Source organism: Schistocerca nitens, chromosome 2 (assembly GCF_023898315.1).
Source record: "Schistocerca nitens isolate TAMUIC-IGC-003100 chromosome 2, iqSchNite1.1, whole genome shotgun sequence".
Taxonomy (NCBI): Eukaryota; Metazoa; Arthropoda; class Insecta; order Orthoptera; family Acrididae; genus Schistocerca; species Schistocerca nitens.
In genome coordinates, this window is record NC_064615.1 from 462108000 (window position 1) to 462130782 (window position 22783).

The window sequence follows — 22783 nt, forward strand, 5'->3', positions numbered from 1 at the left end:
CTTTCTTGTTGTTGTACTTGCACTGAATGAACTATTTGACAAGCCTTTCGGAATGTTACACTCGCTTCTTTCTGCTTTCAACTGCCGAATCTCTTCTTGCAGTTCATTAATAACAGTTTACAGATCGACAATGTTACTCTGACTGGATTGCGGCATTTCGTCTAATGAGTCACTCAAGTGTAAAATAAAAATCCATCCATTACTTTGGTATTGTAGCCAAACTGGAGTAGACCAACCTGAATTCCAGTGTTGGATGTCCCCACGTAATCGAATGATGTTCATGCTGCTGCTGCTCAAAGTTCACGTTGTGCTGCACCTCTTCAGGACTGTAGGTTTTCCATAATTATCAACATGCTGACACCACTTCTATCAGTAGGTTATTTGTGTTGTTACCCCCAGATGTTAATTACACGAAATATTTGTCAGGATTCGGAAGCAGAGGGTCCCTGAGGTACAGAATACGCAAACACCAAGAAGTAAGTTTAAACAGTTTGTTAACAAAAAGACAGATTATAAAATACGCACACTACGCACACCAACATCACTGTGTCTGAGATCTTAACAATGACTAATTATGGTCGTATTGAAAGGCTCCATGGCGAGCTAAGAGAAGAGACATATTCACGCCCGAGGCCGCACTAGTTATATGACGTGCTACGGATGGTGGCCGGTGGCTTACTCTGCTGTGGCACACCATGGCGGGTCGCAAGTATACTGACCAACAAATTGTCAGCATTCCAAGATAGGTTAGCTGGCGAGCACGTGCTATGGACTGTATGGCTACGTGTAAACCTGTAGACCCTTACAATACATATAATAATAATAATAATAATAAGGCTGAACATTAACGAAAACTTTAATGAGTTGAAACAATGTAGCAACGCTATGACATATTCCACCCTCGCAATATGAAGTCCCCCACCTTGTACAACTTCATGATTTTTATAAATATTTACAAAAGACTGTAATTACTAAATTTTGAATAAAAAATGAGCCATGAACGATTAATTTGACCACAAGAATTATGCCATACAGAGGCAAAGCAAAATAAATATTCTTGTCCTTCCTTATATATTGCATCATCATATTTTAGATATTAATTCATATTGTGGAAATTTGTTCCTCATTGAACATAACATGCAGATACAGTAGTATTATTAGACGATCAGGGTAAAAGGGAATGGTAAATCATAGTAACATGTCATCAATGAACATCTGGATTTGAACAGTTCCTTTGTTGGAACATCAGCAAGGCATAACGAGTTGCATGAACTTACGAAAATGTATATGAATAAAAGAACCTTGCACTATTTGGTCTACCAGTACACTCCATGTGTGCCCACTATCCATCGAAAAGCTCAGTTAGCGTAGTCTTCTTAAATGACATGAAAAGACATCACTGACATTCTTGTGGTACTGCAGATGTGTCTAACTGAACTGTGCAATATACAAATAACTGGCCTTACACAAATAATGCAAATGTATCAAATCTAAGAAAAATGAACAAGACAAAATATATACAATTTATGAATTGAAATTTAATGACTAATCTAGTGCAATAGCCAAAGCAATTTCAAGGCACAATAATGAACTGGCGGTATTTAGATGAAACTAATCTAACAATGTTCACGTTTCATCTCTAATGGCTGAATGTATGGCGTCGCAGTGGCTTACCTAGTTTACAAAGGGTGGGATCACAATGCAATGACTATATGTAATGGATTACATTGAGCAGATACTCCATAGTCAGAAGGGCCACAGTGTGGCGGTGCTGAATCATTCATGCCCTGAAATATTGTGTTGGTGCCATGCCATCTATTTCTCCATAGGCATCAAGGGAGGCGCAATACTACACACTTAACAGGCACACAAAACTGACTATCTTTGACATCTCCATATGTCGTCCACATATCTCATAGTACTATGGCAAGCTGTTAATTTCTTATACATTAATAACTTGAACATGTAAGAAACATTTAATCAGTGTGCGCATTGTTTCGACAGCTCAGCGTGAGTGCAGAAAATGTTGTGAAGTGGGAGTGATTCCTGTAGAATGCTTTTCAGGTAAACCCCAGGCACTGTGGCAAAGAGGGACACGGCAGAGAAACCTCTTGTCCTAGGATGCTTACAGCTCACAATGCTGTTTCTGGTAGGGGATGCATAGTCTGCTATAACATGTGATCATCTTCTATGGCAGGCATGATGTGATCGTGAACACATTGTAGTGGTTAACCACGCAGTTTCCTTCCTGTGAGAAGGAGAGGGTAGATTCACAGACACAGTGGATGGCCTCGGGGCGGCACTGTGGTATTGGTGGAACCAGGACTGCTGGTGGTGCAGAGATGGTGGTGAGATAGGCAGTGACTTCTGGTATGTCACATTGCTAGCCAGACATCCTCGGAACACTCTGCCGCACCACCAGCCAGAGCAGGGATAACAATGAACCACAGTTAGTGGGCATAATCAGGTGTGCCACAATATGGGAGTGGGGCCTAGCAGTGGGTACACCAGCATGCCAGTGCTCGGGCAGGTGGCATATGGTGGGCAGAGCACAGTGCATGCTGTGTGTGTAGCATAACAAACACTGCCCTATGCTGGCACCCACATGTGCGAATCTTGCTGGTAGATTGAGTCACATGTCACAGTGAATGTGTGTGCCAGTATCACAGGTGTAGTGACAGGTGTCTTGGTGTTGAAGGTGTGGTGATGGTGCCACTTAACTCTGGCAGGGTGCCAGAGGATGGTCCAGGTGCAGGGGCAAAGCAGCATGTGTCATCTGTGGGATCCCATAACCCACTTTTCAGGTGAAACTGAGGCACTATGGTGAAGAGGTGTGGGGCAGACAAAACTGTTGTCCTATGATGCTTACAGCCCACAATATAGTTTTTGCTGGGTAACACTTTGTCTACTACATCTGATTATTTGCTAGGGCAGGTGGGTAGTGGAAATGAACACTTAGAAGTGCATTGGCACAATATATTTCCTGTAATGCCCTTTATTAACAGTATTTCCTTCAATTTGGATTATTATTCCTCAGATTCAACCAAATTTTGTCAGTTTTTTGCTGACTTGATTGTACATGAAACATATACATGCAATTTGTAACAATGCAGAGCACAATAAAATTTCATGAACAGAATATTTGTCAAGTCATGGTAGATGATCAAAAGTGTAATGCGTGTTTTAGTGTGTTGATTTATTTTTAAATGAGTAAGTAAGATGTTGTTGAAGGAAGGGCACATCATATAGCCAGTAAGAAAAGGAAAGCATATAGTCATAAAATTTGGAAATGGTGCTTTGAACTTCAAACAGTTTTTTTTTTTGCTACAGGAACTGATTTTGTAATAAATTATTTCTTTACTCATAAGAATCTGAGTTCAGGCCCAGATGTCATCATTGGAAAGTGGCGAGTTTGGTGGAACAAGATTATGTCATTTTTAAGTGTCAATACAAGAAAACAGTTTGCATAATAATAGTAAATACAATCAGACTTAGTTAAAAAACAAAGATTGCAGGTTCGACAGACAAATGATGATCTGAGGAAATAACAGCATGCTTATGGCATGTGTTTGTTGCATCACCAAACTGACAACTTCCAAACGATTTAAAAGACTGAAAAATATGTAGAAAGTATTACACCCTATTACCAAATAAATACATATACGAGTTAAATATGGTTATTATTTTGCAATGGATTTCACATTACAAAATAATAGACTCTAACCTTCTAGCAGTGAGGCTCAAAGAAGAAGAAGAAACCACTGACTGTCATACATCTTATTTTTTAACAGAAGAGAATCAGAAATTACATAGACAATAAGACAATAATAGGAAAATACTATTCTCAGGGTGCATACACCCTGGGACAAATGGGAAATCCGGCAAAAACCCGGGATTTTTTCGGAATTCCGGGTATTTTTCATGGTTTTAATTTTCAGTTAAATTTTTGTAATTTTGACTGGTAAAAACTGACACTCTAAAGAACATTATTGCATCCCGCTACTGCAAAATAACACTGCAGCAATGAAACATAAACGAGAGAAAAAACAATATAAAACTTTCCAGAATGAGATTTTCACTCTGCAGCGGAGTGTGCGCTGATATGAAACTTCCTGGCAGATTAAAACTGTGTGCCCGACCGAGACTCGAACTCGGGACCTTTGCCTTTCGCGGGCAAGTGCTCTACCAACTGAGCTACCGAAGCACGACTCACGCCCGGTACTCACAGCTTTACTTCTGCCAGTACCTCGTCTCCTACCTTCCAAACTTTATAGAAGCTCTCCTGCCACCTTGCAGAACTAGCACTCCTGAAAGAAAGGATATTGCGCAGACATGGCTTAGCCACAGCCTGGGGGATGTTTCCAGAATGAGATTTTCACTCTGCAGCGGAGTGTGTGCTGATATGAAACTTCCTGGCAGATTAAAACTGTGTGCCCGACCGAGACTCGAACTCGGGACCTTTGCCTTTCGCGGGCAAGTGCTCTACCAACTGAGCTACCGAAGCACGACTCACTTATAAACTTTATATAAACTTTATATAAAACTTTAGTTGCAAAGGAAATGCGCCCTTTACAACAACAAGCACCGTGCACACACAAGCGTCTGCCAATAGCAAAATACGTCAAAGGCCTTAGGGCGAAGACTATACAATACTTTGTAACAACAAACTGCTTCTGATGAGCGTGACGTCACATCTCTTTACATTAGGTTTGTTTGAGCAGAGGACAGCGGGCTCATGCGCAGGAGCAGTTCAGTCCCATGTGAGCAGTGCCTTCTCCCGCTCGTGGGTACTTGAAACCAGATGCTAACCGAAAAAAAATTTCTGGAGCTATCAAGTGAATTAAAATACATTCACACAGTTTCTACATTGTCAGTTTCAGTTTCATGATTTTATTTTATTTCCACGTTTTTGGCAGTCAAGCAATAATCGCCTTCCAGAACAATGAAGTTATTTACGTCAGTTTGCTAAAGAAATTTGGCTTTTGTTAGTATTTTCCACTGAGGCAGTCAATTTATTTGAAAGGTAGCGTTTCATTCCACAGTGTAGGCTAGTTCCAACTGTTCGCTGAATTTCCATGTTTTCATTTTCTGGCACGTTCAGCATTTTGCCGTAATAAAGAACCAAACGTGAGATGGTACAGTTCTGGTGCTCCAAGAAATTTACATCCAAACCACACTGAAAAGCTTACTGTGAGCTTGGGACCTACTTTATTGTGAATGTAGACATACGAATGAGCACTTCAAGCCGAATTATACATATTAGTATGGTTTACGAAATTCCAAAGCTGGAATATCCTCTGATGTTCTGGTCCTTTTATGACGCAATGTTAGATCTCTTAATGCTTTATACGTACAGGCCCGTCCGCACGCAATGATCTGTCTGCGCAAATGTCTGCGCACATCACATCTGCGCAGACAGATCGTTGCCTGTGGACAGGAGATTTGCACCGACATGAGGTGTGTGCAAACCGGGAAGTTGGAGTTGGCGGTTTGAGTGAATCGTCTCAAATCTGTGGGTTCACATCACATCTGCGCAGACAAGTTGGAGCGTGTGGACAGGAGATCCGCACATCTGGCGCGAAACAGCTGCTTGTTCAGTCTTGTGTTTATCTTTGTGCGCACGGAGCATTAAAATGGCTGACGCTCTTCAGTGTTCTATACAGTGGAGATGGGCAAACTGAAACACGTAATGACGTAACTGTTTCGAAACAAATGAAACAGTACAATGTAATGTTTCGATACGCTGTTTCGAAACAGTGAAACAGTTTGTGTTTTGTAATCTAATAAACCTACACATTTTATCATCTTGAATGTCTACTGTATAAGTATGTCCATATAAACACAAATGAGGTGCGAGAGCGCTACACTTGGGCATCTTGGCAGTTTCGTATTTCCTGCAGCAAATGCGCTGCTTTCGTGTTGTGTGACTTTCATACTTTTCAATTGGCTGAGGACAGCCATAGCTGAAGACAGAACAACCACCGCGAACGGAACTGGAGGTGGGAGCAAACTGCAGAAACAACAGATATGCTACTGGGATTTCCACATTTCGCTAGTATGGGTAATATACCCATCCTGCTAATTTACATGCACACAAAGGGAATCATTGTGGATAATAGGCACAGTGACTATAGACTCACAAATAACGCCAAATAATTCGAATAAATAACAAAATATAACAGAAAAAATGTTGTATTTCAAGGTGTTTCGAACCATTACTATAAATTTACCATGCTTCCCAGCCCTTCCCGTTCACCATTACACTATCAGTGATATGTCAAACAGATTGCTTGCAATTATACCTACATCAAATTTGTGTATATGTCTAATAATTGTCACTCTGCACCTTTTTTTATTCAAAATGTTGTAGGCTTACTTGCGTTTCTTAATATGATTACTGTACATGAAAAGAGAAGCGTATGTTATAAAAAAAGTGTAATTTATTCGAATGATTTTCACATATTTATTATTTTGAATGTGAATAGTATGCATTGTTTTATTGTTTGGTTAGTGTTTATAAAGCAGATGTTACGCCATTTCGTAATAGGACAGTCAGCTAGAAACGAAGCTTTATTTTCGGATATCTTAAGCTTCATGCTATTGCTTGTCAAAAAGATTTCGACACTCTAGAAAGTGTTTCATGAAGTGTTATGTTGTGTTTCAGTACCTGTGCCGAGCCCAAATCTCGTACGACACAGAGCGGAATGAAACATCACTGTTTCGATATAATTAGTCCGCTCCAAGCACAGGTGGACTAAAACAGCCTTAATTTGAAACAACGATACAGTTTCTGTATCTGGCTCGAGATCGAATCTGGTGCGGTTATCCGAGACAGGGGCGGAATGAAACACCACTGTTTCGCAACAGTGAACCACAGCCGTTCCGAAACACTGAAACAGTTCCACGTATCGATACACTGTATCGAAACATAGAAACAGTGGCCAAGTCTACTATGCAGTTTATCAGTGAATTCATTGAACTTTATAGAAATGACCCATGTTTGTGGAAGATTAAAAGTAAAGAGTACAGTGACAGGAACAAAAAGACAGCTGCATACAATGCATTAATTGAAAAATTACGAGAAGTTGACGCACCGGTGAACTGAGAAACGGTAATAATAAAAATTGTTGTGGAGTGTTTACTGTAAATAATTATCAAAAGTTCAAAAATATCGAAGATCTGGTGTTGGAGTGGATGAAATATACCAGCCAAGTTTGAGGTATTTTGTGATTCAAACACATCTGAAACAGCAAAAATATTGTGATTCTTCATCAGCAAAAATATTATTTGTAACTTAACAGAATTAATGTACTTGACTTGCCTTCATGAACTCATCCTTCAGGACAGCGTAAATAGCTTCACTTGTGTTGGGTATAATTTCACTCAATGCTTGTTAAGAAATTGTAGTTGAAAATTTGAAGTCCTTATAGCTCCTTCCTGTTGCCAGGAATCTTAATGTCTCCGTCAGCAGTTCATGGAGAGAAATTGCTCTTCTCATTCAAGTATTATTTCGTATAATATGAGAGGTTACGAGCGTTAAGAGACAATTATAAGTTTCGACATCCACCTGTAAATAATTACGCCAGTCGTTAGGGTGGCCCTGCAACTCTCGCAGTAAATGTACGTGTGAAGAATGCTTTCGCTTTAGTAGCCACTATGTATACCATTTTGACCGCTCTCTCTGTTTCCTGTGTTTTGTCTGAATGTTTTTTGCAACACAAGTTGCGAACACAGACCTCAACAGAATTTCTTCAATTGCTAAATTTCAAAATAAACTAATTAAACTTCTGACGTTTTTGGCGAGCGTAGTCACTTGCCACTGATATTTCTTTTCTACACCGACAGATGGCAGGCGAGTATTAGATTGGAGCTTGTGTCGTGTGAACACTACACATTTGCAGCGATCTTTTGCACGCATAGACATCTGCGCCGATATCTGCGCAGACAGATCGTTGCGTGTGGACCGGCCTTAAGGCCCGTCCACACGCAACGATCTGTCTGCGCAAATGTCTGCGCACATCACATCTGCGCAGACAGATCGTTGCGTGTGGACAGAAGATTTGCACCAAACTGAGGTGTGTGCAAACCTGGAAGTTGGAGTTGGAGGTTTGAGCGAAACCTCTCAAATCTGTGGGTTCCAACCACATCTGCGCAGACAAGTTGGAGCGTGTGGACAGGAGATCGCCGCAAATCTGGCGCGAAACAGCTGTTTGCTCAGTCTAGTGTTTGTATTTGTGTGCATAGGGCATTAAAATGGCTGATACTCGTCAGTGTTCTCGAGAGTTTTTAAGTGAATTCATTGAAATATATAGAAACCACCCATGTTTGCGGAAGATTAAAAGTAAAGAATATAGTGACCAAGACAAAAAGACAGCAGAATACAATGCTCTAACTGAAAAATTACGGGCAGTTGACGTCTCGGCAAACAGAGAAACGGTAATAAAAAAAAACAATTCGTTGCGAACTAGCGAAATTATTTGCGGATGGATGTCGAAACTTATAATTATCTCTTCAAGCTTGCAACCCCTCATATTATGAGAAAAAATACTCGTATGAGATGGGCAATTTCTCCTCATGAACGGCTGGCGGTAACATTAAGATTCCTAGCAACAGGAATGAGCTACAAGGATTTGGAATTTTCAGATGCAATCTCGAAACAAGCGTTGAGTAAAATAATACCCAACACATGTGAAGCTATTTACGCTGTCCTGAAGGATGAGTTCATGAAGGCAAGTCAAGTAAGTTAAGTCTGTCAGCGAACTGTTTACCGAAAAGAGTTATCCAAAGTTCAGAAATCTAGAAGATCTGGTGTAAGAGTAGATCAAGTATACCAGCCAACGTTATGGTATTTTGATCTGCTTGGCTTTCTTAATGATCAAGAAACGCCAAGAAGAAGCAGGAGTACAATTGAAGATGAAATTGGAGTGTCAATGTGCCAGGAAATGGAACACGAGGTAATGTAAAACAAAACAGGTTCGCAATGCAACTCCCGCAGTAAATGTACGTGAGAAAACCGCTTTCGCTTTAGCAACCACTGTCTACACCATTTTGACCGCCTTCTCTGTTTCCTGCGGTTGGTCTGAATGTTTTTTGCAACACAAGTTGCGAACACAGACCACAACAGAACTTCCTCCATTTCTATATTTCAAAATAATTGAATTAAATTTTTGACGTTACGGGGAGCGTAGTCGCTTGCCACGGATATTTCTTTTCTACACCAACAGATGGCGGGCGAGTAGTAGATTGGGGTTTGTGTCGTGTGAACACACCACATTCGCAGCGATCTTTTGCATGTACACACATCTGCGCCAATGTCTGCGCAGACAGATCGTTGCGTGTGGACCGAGCTTTAGGCCGGTATTACACTACCAAATTTCTTTGTCAGAGATTTGATCAAAGATGTGACCAAATATTCCGTCAAATAGATTTGACAAAGATCTTTGACGTAGCGCTAGAAGGGGTATTACACTGTCATCAAATTTTTCGTACATATGACTTGCCTACGCCATGGTAGCTGCGCACGCGCAGTAAAGCCTGTTTTCTGGCTGTCTCTGGTAACAACCGAAACGAACCTATGACTGACAGGTGTCTGGAAAATATAGTAACTGTCATTTGAATAGCATTACTTTCAAAGTAAATTTCCTTTTACGCAAGATGAATTATGTTATGTGTGTGAATGAGCAATGAATTTTTTAAATTACACATCGTTTGTCTCTCGTTTAAAACTTAACACTTTGAGGACCAGCCACTTCGAGAATATCGAGCCCAGAAGAGTAGACATTAAATTTTACTGGCACATTTGTGTGAAATGTTAACACATGCAAAAAAAGACCAACATCACATGTGAAAGCATAGCTTCTGTTGTAGCTTATTAATCTTAGAGATTATTACCGTACATGTGAAAGCTTAGCTTTTCTTGTAGCCACTCTACGTTTATTAATTTAAACCATTAACTTTTCTCATTTGTGTTGCTAGTGGCTGACAGCACGTGCCCTATGCTCTGAAGTCTGAATATCTGCTGCCACAGGTGGCGAGATCATGTGACATGAGCTATGATTGGCTTACAAGAGGGCATTTCAAGAATTTTATTCACCATAGATAATTTTACAACGATATTGGCTTCGTCATACAGGATGTACTAGTACATACAGAGTAACAAAATAAACTTCTGTCAATACATTATAAATACATTTGAAGCATGGCAGTGTACCAAATTACAAAGGATAGCTTTTAAAAGCTAACGCAACAAGCTATCTCATAATCTAATATAATATGGTATTTTATTGTTTATAGTATAAACTTTGTAATTACACACGATTAACCACAGCACAAAATAATATGTTTAAGTACAGACAACTTTTACATGCTTATATTCTCCTCAGGCATCTCAAAGAATTCTTTAAGGTCATAGAATGGATGATCTGACAGCCAGCTGTACCACTTAATTTTAAAAGAATTTGTATCCATAGACTGAACATGAATTGGCAGTTTATTGAACATTTTGAGTGGGTTACTTTGTGGGAATTTCCTGTTCTCGCTAATCTGTGGCGCGGTATGTCTAAATTACCTTTCGCCCTGGTGTTGTGTTCGTGTATTTCCTTTCTGGCAATAAATTCTGAAATATTATTTTTAATATAGAGTACAGACACATAGATGTATACATTTATAATTGTAAGTATTCTGAGTATGGAGAAAAGAGGACGACAGTGCTCCCTATGACCTCTTTTACATATTATACGTATGACTTTTTTTTGTAATTTCAATACGTTTTTGATGTGAGGGGAGTGCCTCCATATAATAAGACCATATGAAATATGTGACTGGAATAGCCCAAAGTATGTCACCCTAAGGTACTCCAAGCTCACTACCTCCCATAGTTTCAAGAGAAGGTATGCCACCCGAGATGTTTTTTCACATACATGATTGACATGTTCCTCCCAATATAGTTTTGAGTCAATGTGAATACCTAAGAGTTTTACCGACTTATTGCCTACTTCATTTGATGTTCCCATTAAAAGTTGTTGTGTTTTGTCAGGGTTGCATAGGAGCTTATTGGCTGCAAACCAGTCCAGGGCCTTATCTAGTGTTTCTTTTGTTAGGTTATTCAGATCTGAAATGTTCTGATGTATGGTAAGTAGTGTTGTATCGTCAGCATAACACACAACAGGGTGAGCTATATTTTTAGGTAAATCATTAATAGCGACAATGAAGAAGAAGGGTCCAAGGATAGACCCTTGTGGTACACCTGTGCTGATTTCCATGATGGAAGAATTTAAATTTCTGACTGAAACGAATTGTTTTCAGTTACTTAAATAAGAATTTATCACAGATAAAGTGCTCCCTCTCACTCCATAAAACTCTAGTTTCCCCAGTAGTATGTCAACAGGAATGCAATCGAAAGCTTTGCTTAGGTCACATAATACCAGTGATACCATGTTATTATTTTCAAAAGCTGTTAAGGTTTGGTCAATGATTTCCAAGATGGCCCCTGTTGTGTTCTTCCCTTTTCGAAAGCCAAACTGATTGTTACATAGGATATTGTGTTTTTCAAAGAAGTTGCTTATTTGTGTGTGTATCAGCGCCTCAAATACCTTTGAGAATATTGGAACAATGGAGACTGGTCTGTAGCTTTGGGGGAGATGTTTGTCTCCTTTTTTAAAAACTGGGACAACTTTTGATACCTTGAGTGCATCCGGAAAAACTCCAAATTCTACACATTTATTAAAAATATAAGCTAATGGTTTGGCGATTGAGTGTATTGTCTTTTTAATTATGTTATTTGATAACCAATAACAGTCCATACTTTTAGAACCTGAAAATTTGGATACAGCTTTTATAACATCAGCAGGTGTGACAGCCCTCCATTGAAATGCCAGGTTAACAGGCAGTGGTGTTCCAACAAGGTTCATTGCAGATGAATTTATTGCTTTGATACTGTTACTTATTTCTTTAACTGAGTTTAAAAAGTACTCGTTTAATTCTTCAGGATCAAGCAGAGCTGTTTCTGTGTGTTTCGGTGTATTCTCTTATTTTATTATTTGCCAGGCTGCCTTGCATTTATTGGGAGCTCTTTCTATATAGTTCTCCACTGCTTGCTTTTTTGCCAGAAGAAGTTTAGCTTTATAGTATTTTTTGCATTTCAGATATGACCTATGAATGTTCACACTCTGTTCTGCCCCTTGGTCAGAGGCTTGTTTATGCATCTGGTACAGCATATGCAAGTTTCCTCTAATTTCTACTAGCTCTTGTGTGAACCAGTTCAGACTTTTCTTTTTCATTTCATTTGGATATGTAATTTTTTTTTACTGGTGAGCAAGAATACCATAAATCTGTGTACTTTTTAAAGAAGTTACCAAAGCTAATTTCAGCTTCCCTTTTTCCAGATTGACGATTATATATAAAGTCCCAATCTGCACTTCCTAATCTATCAACAAACATATTTATGTACTCTTCCTTCTGTCATTGCAATCTCCATTTCAATGCTTTGGAAACTATCGTGCTGCGTTTGGTGGAACTGGAATTTATACTTTCGCAATTACGAAAATATACAGTGTACATGTTGCTGCACATCAGAGATCTTTCCAGGACCTTTTCGTTTTTTGCTGGATTTCGTTTTCTAAAGTGGCAGCTGGGAGGTCTACGCCAGAGAATGAAACGTTAACCATTCTAAGGATTGATAAGTTGTAGAGTCCGTAGGAGAGTATAACATGGAAAAAAGTGTATTTTAACGTGGGAAAAAGTGTGTTTTTTTAATCGGGAAATCCGGCGGTTTTTTCCTTGTCCTATACACCCTGTATCCTGCAATATAATCATGTCTGTAATATTATTGAACAACAATGTTTTGCTTCACTGGCCGAAGTGCCACAAGCTCTTTCTCAAAAACATTATTAGAAGTTTTGATATTACTGGTGGGTTAGAATTCATACTTTTAACAGACAGTAGAAAAATTAAAGGAAGTAGTGTTCTCAAACCGCCAGCTCTACATTTATGTAATATGATGATTCACCACTATATTACAAGCAGATATAGCACCACAACAGCTCGAATGCAAGACACCACTTCTTGGAGAAACTTCTGCATCCTTCAGTGTTGCCAGTTCATTCATATTGCTGAACTTAGTATTCTAAGGGGCAACCAGTTTTTGTTTTGTTGCCACTGTAGGTGAATGAGTCAAACTTAGTTTATATGGCAGTCATGTCTTTTTTTTTTTTTTTTTTTTTCGAATACTTTACACTGGTGATCAACTTTGTAATAATAAGTACTCGGGATACAGACAGGCATACAATATTAAATGCACCATCCATGTGCTTACTGAACGCTTAGAGGGAGAGACAGACAGACAGTCCACAAAGTTGCTTTCACTAGTCAGTGATGTCGTTATTGTGGTCGATAGCCACCACTGTGACCTCCCCCCCGCCTCCCCCCTCCCCAAGCAATGCATAGGGTGTATGGGAGCAGGTCATGATGTATAAACAAGGAGAGGTGGCAGAGGGGGAACTGGTTTACAAAGTCCATTGCTAGGTCTGGTTTTGTGATGCCTTTATGAGAGAATGTCCATGTGAGGTGGGGAGACAATGACACTTACACAATCCAGGTCATGGATCCACGAACTGTGTTCGATGAGTTGGCAGCTCCAAGTAGTTGCAATTATGTATGTTTGTCCTCTGTTGATGGGCCGCCAAGTGGTAGCTAGGTGATGTCAGAGCTGATTTCTATCACAAAATGGTTTGTCGGAGGTAGGATGGGCAAGGGTGGAAGCTTGACAGAGCACTCGTCACAATCCGAGTCAATGAAAAGATCACATTCAAGTGTGATATCCAGTAGCTGTTGTTGTCAGTGCTGCAATGGAGCACATTCAGGGATAGTCTTCTTGAATGAGTGAACTTCCTGTGAGTGCTATCAAGTGGGCACAAGATGGATGGCAGTCATGCTCAGTGTCAGTGAACTGCTTCCAAATGGCCGTGGCTGCATGTTGTGCATCCTTGCATGGTACGAAGCCATTTGTTTTGACAGACTGAAGGTCACTCTGCCAGGTACGTAAAATGCCAGCTGCCGGCCAAAGCAATTCTGCGTGGGTGCAGCACAGTCGATCACATGGAACTGTTGTGTGGGGGCAGCACGGTTGATGGCGTTCTGTGCAGATGAGAATACAATGTACTAGGATGGAGGTGATCTGCACAGGTGTGCTCGGCAGAAATTGCACAGTCCCTGGCATGACAGGGATAAAAAAACACACAAAACCATAACTAACACATTCTGCACTGTTATACTATTCCATGATGATTGTTGGAATAACTCATTGATGCATGCCACCTAGTGAGAATGTTGGGAACTTACAATGTTAGGCAGGAATACAACTTGAAGATGTCCTACACTCAGTCCTGTATCAAATATTTTTGTAAGGTATTTGTTCTTTTCACAATTAAAGGTTACTTTTGTACAACTAATTTATAAACACCCTGTAAAAAGCAAAATGTCAGTTAAAGCAGCAAAGCTCATAACCATACATGGGTGAGTAATGAGGTACACTGTAAAGAAAATCCTATTGTGAGGTGCCGTGGTCGAATAGTTTTGTCACCATTAAAAATAGTTATATAATTAATTTTTCATTTGTTTTTAGGTACACGTCTGTAGTCTTGGTACTACCACACACACCATACCCGAAGACAAAACAAATAGGCACAGCCCATCTCATCTTTTTCAGTGGGCACCAGTAACAATACCAGAAGGGTGTCAATGGGAAGTCAGGCCGACGAAAACTAATCAATTTGCTGTACACGGTAAAAGATTAGAAAATACTGTGAACAGGTAGAACTAACATATTTAAAAATAAAACAATGGAAAAATCAGGATGGAATGTAACAATACCAGAGAAGGAAAGTTGCTACTCACCATGTAGCGGAGATGCTGAGTCGCGATAGGCACAACAAAAAGATTCACACAATTATAGCTTTTGGCCATTAAGGCCTTTGTCAGCTGTAGATACACATACACACACGCACGCACACTCACACACTTGCGCAAATGCAACTTGCACACACCTCTGCAGTCTCAGAAAGTATTTAAAAATACATATTTCTGTTAATAGTTAATAACTGTATACAAGATGAGTGATAAATAAATTGTGTGCATTGTTCTTTGCAGTAAATATGAAGAACTAGTGAATAAGGAATAAGAGGAGGTCATAGTGAGAATTGAACTTTGTCGGGACAGTGGTATAAAATGTGACATGGAATCAACAACGTGTGGTGAAATGTACAATAGTCACATAGTTATGCAGATACCAAGACCACTGCCAGCTGAGTATTCTGATATTATGAGTGAGAAAGGTATCAGAATTCTGTTTTACATTAAACAGAGAATCAACTACTACAACAGGTACAAAGTGCAGAAAAAAGCACAGTCCAAAAGTATTCATACATGCAGTGTGTGTTACAATAAGCACAAACTATTTTTCATTACAACTGTTTAAAGTAACAGATGGAAATCTAATATAAGTCAGGAAAAAATATTAATGTACCTGGTTTAATATTACAGTATTAACAGCATTGTTAATTTGCAATGTATTCAATTTCTTGCAAATTACAAACAAAAGGTGAACTTAATAACAAGAAAGTAAATACAGAAAATGGATACGATTTTCATTTCTTTTCTTTGAAAGCTAAAACTCAACACTGCCAGCAATGATGGTCTATGAGAAAGGAACAATAGCCACAATACACTTTCAAAGTAAACTAAAAACTCAGAAACAGTCTTATACTTTGCTACTTACTACTGCTGTTCTGTGTGTTCATTTTATTTGTTATTTCCTGATTTAACTGCATAATTAAATGAGTTCATTTGAAATCATTCCACCACAATTAATATAGAACAGGACTGCTCGTATACACATTTAAAAATTTGGGCAAGTGACTGGCTCCATTATCTTTATTATACACAAATTCTTAGAAAAAATTTGCACCTTTAAAAGTCTGCATGTAGGTCTACATGTTTTGAATTAAATAAAATGGTAAAATATTGTGCTTAGTGAGGGATTGGCATCATGTATTGCACAAAATCAGCTACCCTTTCTTGAACTAATAACTGAAACCAATGTACATTAGGATAATTCTGTGTAAAATTAACAAAATATGCAAAAGATCCTTCTCTGAGGAAAAAAGTGAATGTGATGGTACTGTGGATAATCAGGCTCTGCTATTCCTGCCATTTAAGATTTAGTCACAGGAGAAAATATTATGCTTTCTGTCATTTTGAATGTGTATTTTTGATTTCCACATGTCACCATTCATTAGTGAATGTCTTGACTGTCTTTCTAATTTGGATACTTATCTATCTAGTTGTAGAGTAAACTACAATAATTAAAATGTGCATTCGAATTGTCTGTTCTTGCTGACCTGTGAGTATATCATACATTGCATGCAAGAATTAATCTTGTACTCTATCCTGATTCAATAAAGAAAGGTGCTGAAACAGGCTTTAATATTACATGACAAATAGTTCCATTTGGTATTCCAAATATGAGGATTATTATTTAGTTTTCCTTTATGTGATAACCAAAATTGATAATGAATATGGTAACTTATTTGATTGTAGTGTTCTTTAAAGTAATAAGGTGGGCTGTAAATTGCACACAGAAAATGTTTATTTTCAAGGGTAAGAAAAAATGTGCAAAAATTAAGTTCCACATTAAACTGATGTTATTAATTATATTAACATAAAAATAATAGTGTGAGCACTTGAAGAAACTTAATCAAATTTTGCTTGTACATTCATCGAAAAAGAAGTCAGCCAAGTCCTTACACTCTCTACACTACCACTGGGCACTGTCTCTATAGTTGGTGACTGTGAGAGGAGTAGGAGGAGGTGGCATCTATGATGGATCGCCCCGGCAGTATGACTGCGTAGTGTTAATCCATTGATGTCATGTACTCTTCTATGGATCAGGTCAACTCTCATTGCCATAATCACTCTCTGACCCCGACTCAGATTCTGAAAGTTGTAACGCAGTTCTCCGGGAACGGATCGTTGCTGTACGATGCTTAGTGGCTTTGCGTAGCATTAATTCTGAAAAAAATTAACATAAACTCAGATAAGATTCAAGGTAGCTCTGGGTGGAACAGGTTGTGTCTTACACAGAATGTAATGCATAATTACAGCAAAAAGTAACAAATATCTACTTATTAGAGTACCAAAATAAAATAAAATGAGTTCTCCCTTAATGTCTTTCAGTATGTTTCATATCTTTCTGTCATACTAATCCTACATAAACAACTATAAGTGTAGTAGGAAAGGGCACTGCTCAAGTACCAGAGTTTCATGTATGATCTGTTGGGTGTTTGTGTTCATTTTTAGACGAGTAAAGGGGGCAATGACTCAATATTGGGAGTTTTTATAAGTTTTGGTTTGATAAGTTTTGGTGTTCTAAGCAATAAATACGATAGTACACATCAGTCACAGAGCACCTGAGAGTCATGTCATGATTGTGGACATTTTTAAACACTGTTAAGTATCTTAAGATGATCAGGGAAAGGTCACACATAAGCTAAAATTACATAGCATCTAGTATGTATAAAAAGTAAAATTCACTAGAAAAAAATTTGTTTCCATATTGTTAACAATAACTAGATGAAAAATAATCTCAAATATATTAAGATAAGATTTAAATTTGCTCTGATACACTTAGTATAAAGGGCAGTCAAAGTAGGTAAAATGTTTATTGTTTCAAAAGTAGTCACCATAACAGTTAATAATTTATCCCGCTGTGAGACAAGACAATCAATGCTTACATGGAAACATTTTTGTGGTGGTCTTCAGAACTACAATTGTACCCAAGCATGTACCTCTTGGTCCCAAGCAAGATTGCTTATATATCCATACAGTCCGAAACTCTGTGCTGTGAAAATGTGTGGTTTTGTTAACTTTTTCACAGTCATTTTTAACTATGGTAGGAGGGCATTTAAACCATTAGAAAAAAGCTTCTCTCAAATGATGTATAATTTTTTTAAACAATTGTAGATACAGCTATGTGCTGTTTTGTTTTCCTCATTGTGGTTACTTAACAGAAAAAAGCCCTATGATTAGAATACTACTACAGAATTTGCATCATCCAAAACATTGTACTCTTACCTGTTAACTATGCAAAATACTATCTCTGAAGCAACTATCCTCATAGATCCAGCAGCTGGAGAGAGATCTCTCACACCCCATATACCAATGATACCAACCATTTCCCCATTCATTTAAGAGACATCAACTCCCATTTACGGCTTGTTTGTAATGACGATGAACAAGGCTCAAGGTCAGAGAGAAGGTGGAAAGGGAAACGGACAGAGAGTGGGGGGGGGGGGGGGAGAGGAAAGGGAGGGGGGAGAAAATGGACAGAGAGAGGGGGCAGGAGATTAGGATGTGTATCCAAGTATCCAATTCACATACCTATTTAGCACTTGTGAATCATTGCAAGGCTTGCTAGTATATACAGGGTGAAACATCTAAAACTTGCAGCACAAATATTCTGGAAATGGAAAGTGCTATTGGTGTGCAGTTCCCACAGAATGGATTGGTAGGCAGGGGGGCTCATATTGTTAGTTAATCAATGGATTGTAATAACACTTACAAATTATATTATTTTTTCATTTTTTAAATGGAACAACCATTATTGACATTATCAGTCTAAAATTAGGATAAATTAGAATGTCAGTAGTGTTCATTGCTGGATTCTAGTGCAAGTCATCTACAATATACTGCATTTTGAAAAGTTCCCACACTGTCACTTGCACAGCACATGTGGTACACATACTAAAGAACAATGCAAGTGCGTAAACTAGTTCTAACAGGTAACGAAACAACTGATTATCACAGGTAGTGACAATACATGCTTCCAGTCGGGTATGGAATGACTGCTGCACATGTGCTAGCATTTCAGTTTAGATGTGCAAGCAAGCTGCAGTATAAGTTGTTGCATATCGTTGAGTGTAGTTTGGCATGTCCTTGTAGATAGCATCCTTTTCCCACAGAAAAGAGTCTACAGGCATCAGATATGGGAAACAGGCCGGCCAAGGTACAGGTCCTCAATGATTTGGAAACAATTCGTAACGACATACTGTAGTACTTTGTGCATTATAGACTGGACAGTTGTCATGTTGGTACCACAGGTTCCACCTAGCCTACAGAGGAACGTCTTATAGGAGCTGTGGTCGATGTTCTGTTAGGAGGCTGCGATACTTGTATGTGTTCAGTGTTCTGCCTATGAAAAACAGGCCTATGAGCTGATGGTTCACTACTCCACACCACACCTTTGAATTTCATGGACACTGATGTGCAGCCTGACGAAGCCAATGGGGATTATCAACAAACAAGAGGTGCATGTTTCAACATTTTAGCTGGTCATGATTGGTAAATGTGGCTTCATCACTAAGCAAGATACATGATACATCTGTAGTACCCTGTCTTAATGGCCATGTTCGGAAGTTAACAGGAGCCTCACAATTGTTTCCGTGCAGCTCTTGATGGAGAGAGATGTGATAGAGACAGAACCTATATCGATAGGGAATGCATAGGACACTTGCTTGATTCGTGCCACTTCCTCGTGTGACTGTATGGGACCTTCCGTGCAGATCATCTGCACCTGTAGTAAGAACATTAACTTCTTCCTCTTCTGTCATTATTGGTTTCCTTCTGTTATGTTGTCTCGATGTTACACCACCATTTGCGTAACTGACTGAAGAGGTTAACATGTAATTGCCGGGATGGTTGCCTAATGAGATATCTTGCTGCATACGAGTGGCATTCTTCCTATGCTCTCCATACACAATAAACATGTTGGCTTTATCTGCAATGGTAAATCCCATTGTCCAGCCATGACTTGCTGTTTGGATTGTCACACACTAACTGACTGGCAAGTTGCAATGCACTCAAAAAACACACAAGCATACTGTAAGCAAACGTAACAACATTGTACCTACCAGTTGCACAGGTTGAATGGCACAAACAAGTGTCAGTGTGGAAACTTTACAAAATGTGGTATATTGTAAATGACTCACACTAGAACCCTGCAACGAACACTACTGATGTTATAATTTATCCTGCTTCTAGTTTGTTAGTGGTAATAGGCATTGTTCCTTTAAAAAAGTGTATGTTTGTGCAAAAAGTACACTTTCTAAGAATTATTGCAATATGTTTATTGGCTAGCAATATGAGTCCCTGACTACTGATCCATTCTGCGAAAACTGCGCATCAATAGAACTTCCCATTTTCGCCCTATTTGCTGTGTAATTTAAAAGTTTTTTACCAATTTACTTCTAATTTTTATGTGATACTTAAATAAACATTCAGATATACCTATGCTATATATTTTTTAAGTAACAATATGCAGGGTTTCTGTTAAAACTGACTGTTAAAAAGAAAAAGCTGTGATGTTGTGTGCAGTGAAAATGTACAATTTCATTTTCATCAGTTTTAACCGTGATAACAGGACATTTAAAAAATTGCATGCACAATAGTGTGTTTTTTTCCACAGTAGGTTTTAACCAGAAAGTTGTATTTATAGCTTACAGGCTTATGATTAGGATACTACTACAGTATGTGAATCTGAAGAGGTTGAAAAATCAGATTTGCAAGTGGCTGGCTGATTCTTCAGTCACTTCAGATTTACACTGCTATTGTTCCACAGCCATGTTTAAGATTTTGGAATGTGAATCAACAGAAACTTTGTAATCCTATCCATTTGCAGATTAAAACTGTGTGAAACAGTGTCATTGAAGCTACTATCTTCACAGATCCAGCAGCTGGAGAGGTGTCACTCACACCCCATACACCAATGATCCCAACGATTTTATCCACTCATTTTAAATGAGTTCATTTCCCAATCCAGATTTTATTTGCATTAACAATAAACAAGTCTGAAGGTAGGAGAGAGTGGAAAAGGCAGACCACTGTTCGTCCACAAATTTCCACAGCAAAACCCAATTCACGTGGTGCAGTATTCTATTGGCCACTGGTATGTTAGTATTACGTTTGATTTTAGTGAATATAGGTACAAATTGTTCACTTCAACATCTTGTGAGGAAGGTCAGCGTACTGAGAAGACAACCTTTTTTCTGTAAGAGATTATTCCACTACATGTTGTGCAACATCTCCCCATGAGCTGAAGTGGAGTGGTCTCTTAAGATTTCTTCTCACAAGTGACTAGTGGTGTACTGTAACACCTATTTTTGACCTATTTTATACCTGTATCGATATTTCTATGTCAATTTGTAGTATTGCTTATGTATAATGTTGTATCTGTCATGGGAATTCTTTGACTATGTATACATGTTTCAGTTATGTGAAACTTTTGAACGATGTTGTTTAAATTATGCTTGTGGATTCAAATAGGTAATGGAATGATTGTTATGTAATGTATTGGAAATGACTTAGTCCATAGTTAGGGAATGTAGGGTTGAATTTAAAGTTGTGGCGAAGCCTTACATCTGTGAAAGTACCCTGGCAGAGTAGAAAAGGTGTGGTTGGCGCGCAAGTGTCAACTTGTCCTTTGTGATGGGTAAGGAGCCTGGACTGAGCAGTGCTGTAGTTAACACCTTACTAGCAGTAGCGGATCATTGGAGCTCATATTCCTGGAGTTTTGAGACCAGAAGAGCTTGAGGGCAGTATTTACTGGCCTCGGATGCTGCATTTGGTGATACCACTGCTGTGGCACAGGTTTTGGCCCTATAAATATAATTCCGACACCAAGAAAATATGTAACAGGGTAAAGCCAACAGTATTACTATGGCTGAATCACCGCCAGTTTAATAGCTATTGCAAATTGTGCCACCGGTACCACCAGTCTTCCACTAAATTGTTTATATTTGGCAGTCTGTAAATGGATCAGGTATTTGTGAAATTTTGTTGATTTTAATAATAATCATGGTGTTACTAAAAACTCTATCTTATACCTGTGATTATCCCAAGTCACAAACCTGGACAGGAATCCTATCCTAGTGAATATAATTCAGAGTGTTCTGATAAGTCAAAAGACTGCTTATGAAGGCACATTTGTTGTTTGAAGAGGTATAGTTTGTTGTGCTTCACCTAAGTAATAATTAATGATAAGAATACTTACCTTTTCTCATACATATTTGTGCAGTTTTGTTAATGAGCATGGTTGTTCAAACACAAATGTGTTAGTAACACATTTAACTGCAAGGTTAGGTTACTGTATTGTAGTGTGAACATATATAAGGAAAGAGTTTAATGTGTGGGTTTGTATCAAGGAAAGTTAGGTTAGCCTTAGCACTGTTTGCTGCTTTATCATTTTGTTTGACACAAGACTGCCTAATTAGGCAGGAGACTGGTTTTAATATGTAATGTTACAACTTGCTGTTGTGCTGGGAGAGCATCTGGTTCCTGACCCACCTCCGTACTGTTGGTTGTACTCTGCTGGAGTGTTTCAGAAACGAATTCCAATTTGATTGTTCCGTTTCCATTAGGTTATCTCACGGTCAACTTTCCAAAAATTTCTCGCAGAGGTAGAACTTTAGTATTGATTGCTATTTAAGGCAACCGGTGTTACCATTAAACTTGGCACCTCATGAAAGGACAGTCATTGTTCTTGTTCATAAAATACGATAAGTATTTAGTGAGAAACTAGTGTGGTTAGAGCAGCGAATGTCAAGTGGCACGAAGGTGCAATCAAGTACAGTAGAATGAACAACAGTAGACATTGCATCCAAAATTAAATTGTAATATACATTCAGAATGGGCAAAGGTCTGAATACAGTAACTCTACTGAGTGAATGAAAAGAAA

The 22783-nt window shown here is 38.7% G+C and overlaps 1 long non-coding RNA gene across 1 annotated transcript in view; it reads right to left on the reverse strand.

The window, feature by feature from the left end:
• Positions 1 to 16896: 16896 nt before the first annotated feature.
• LOC126234441 (uncharacterized) overlaps positions 16897 to 22783 on the reverse strand; it is an 85497-nt gene continuing 79610 nt past the window's right edge. Inside the window, exon 3 of the long non-coding RNA XR_007544723.1 lies at positions 16897 to 17064. This is a non-coding gene — a long non-coding RNA (uncharacterized LOC126234441). The remainder of the gene's footprint in view (positions 17065 to 22783) is intronic.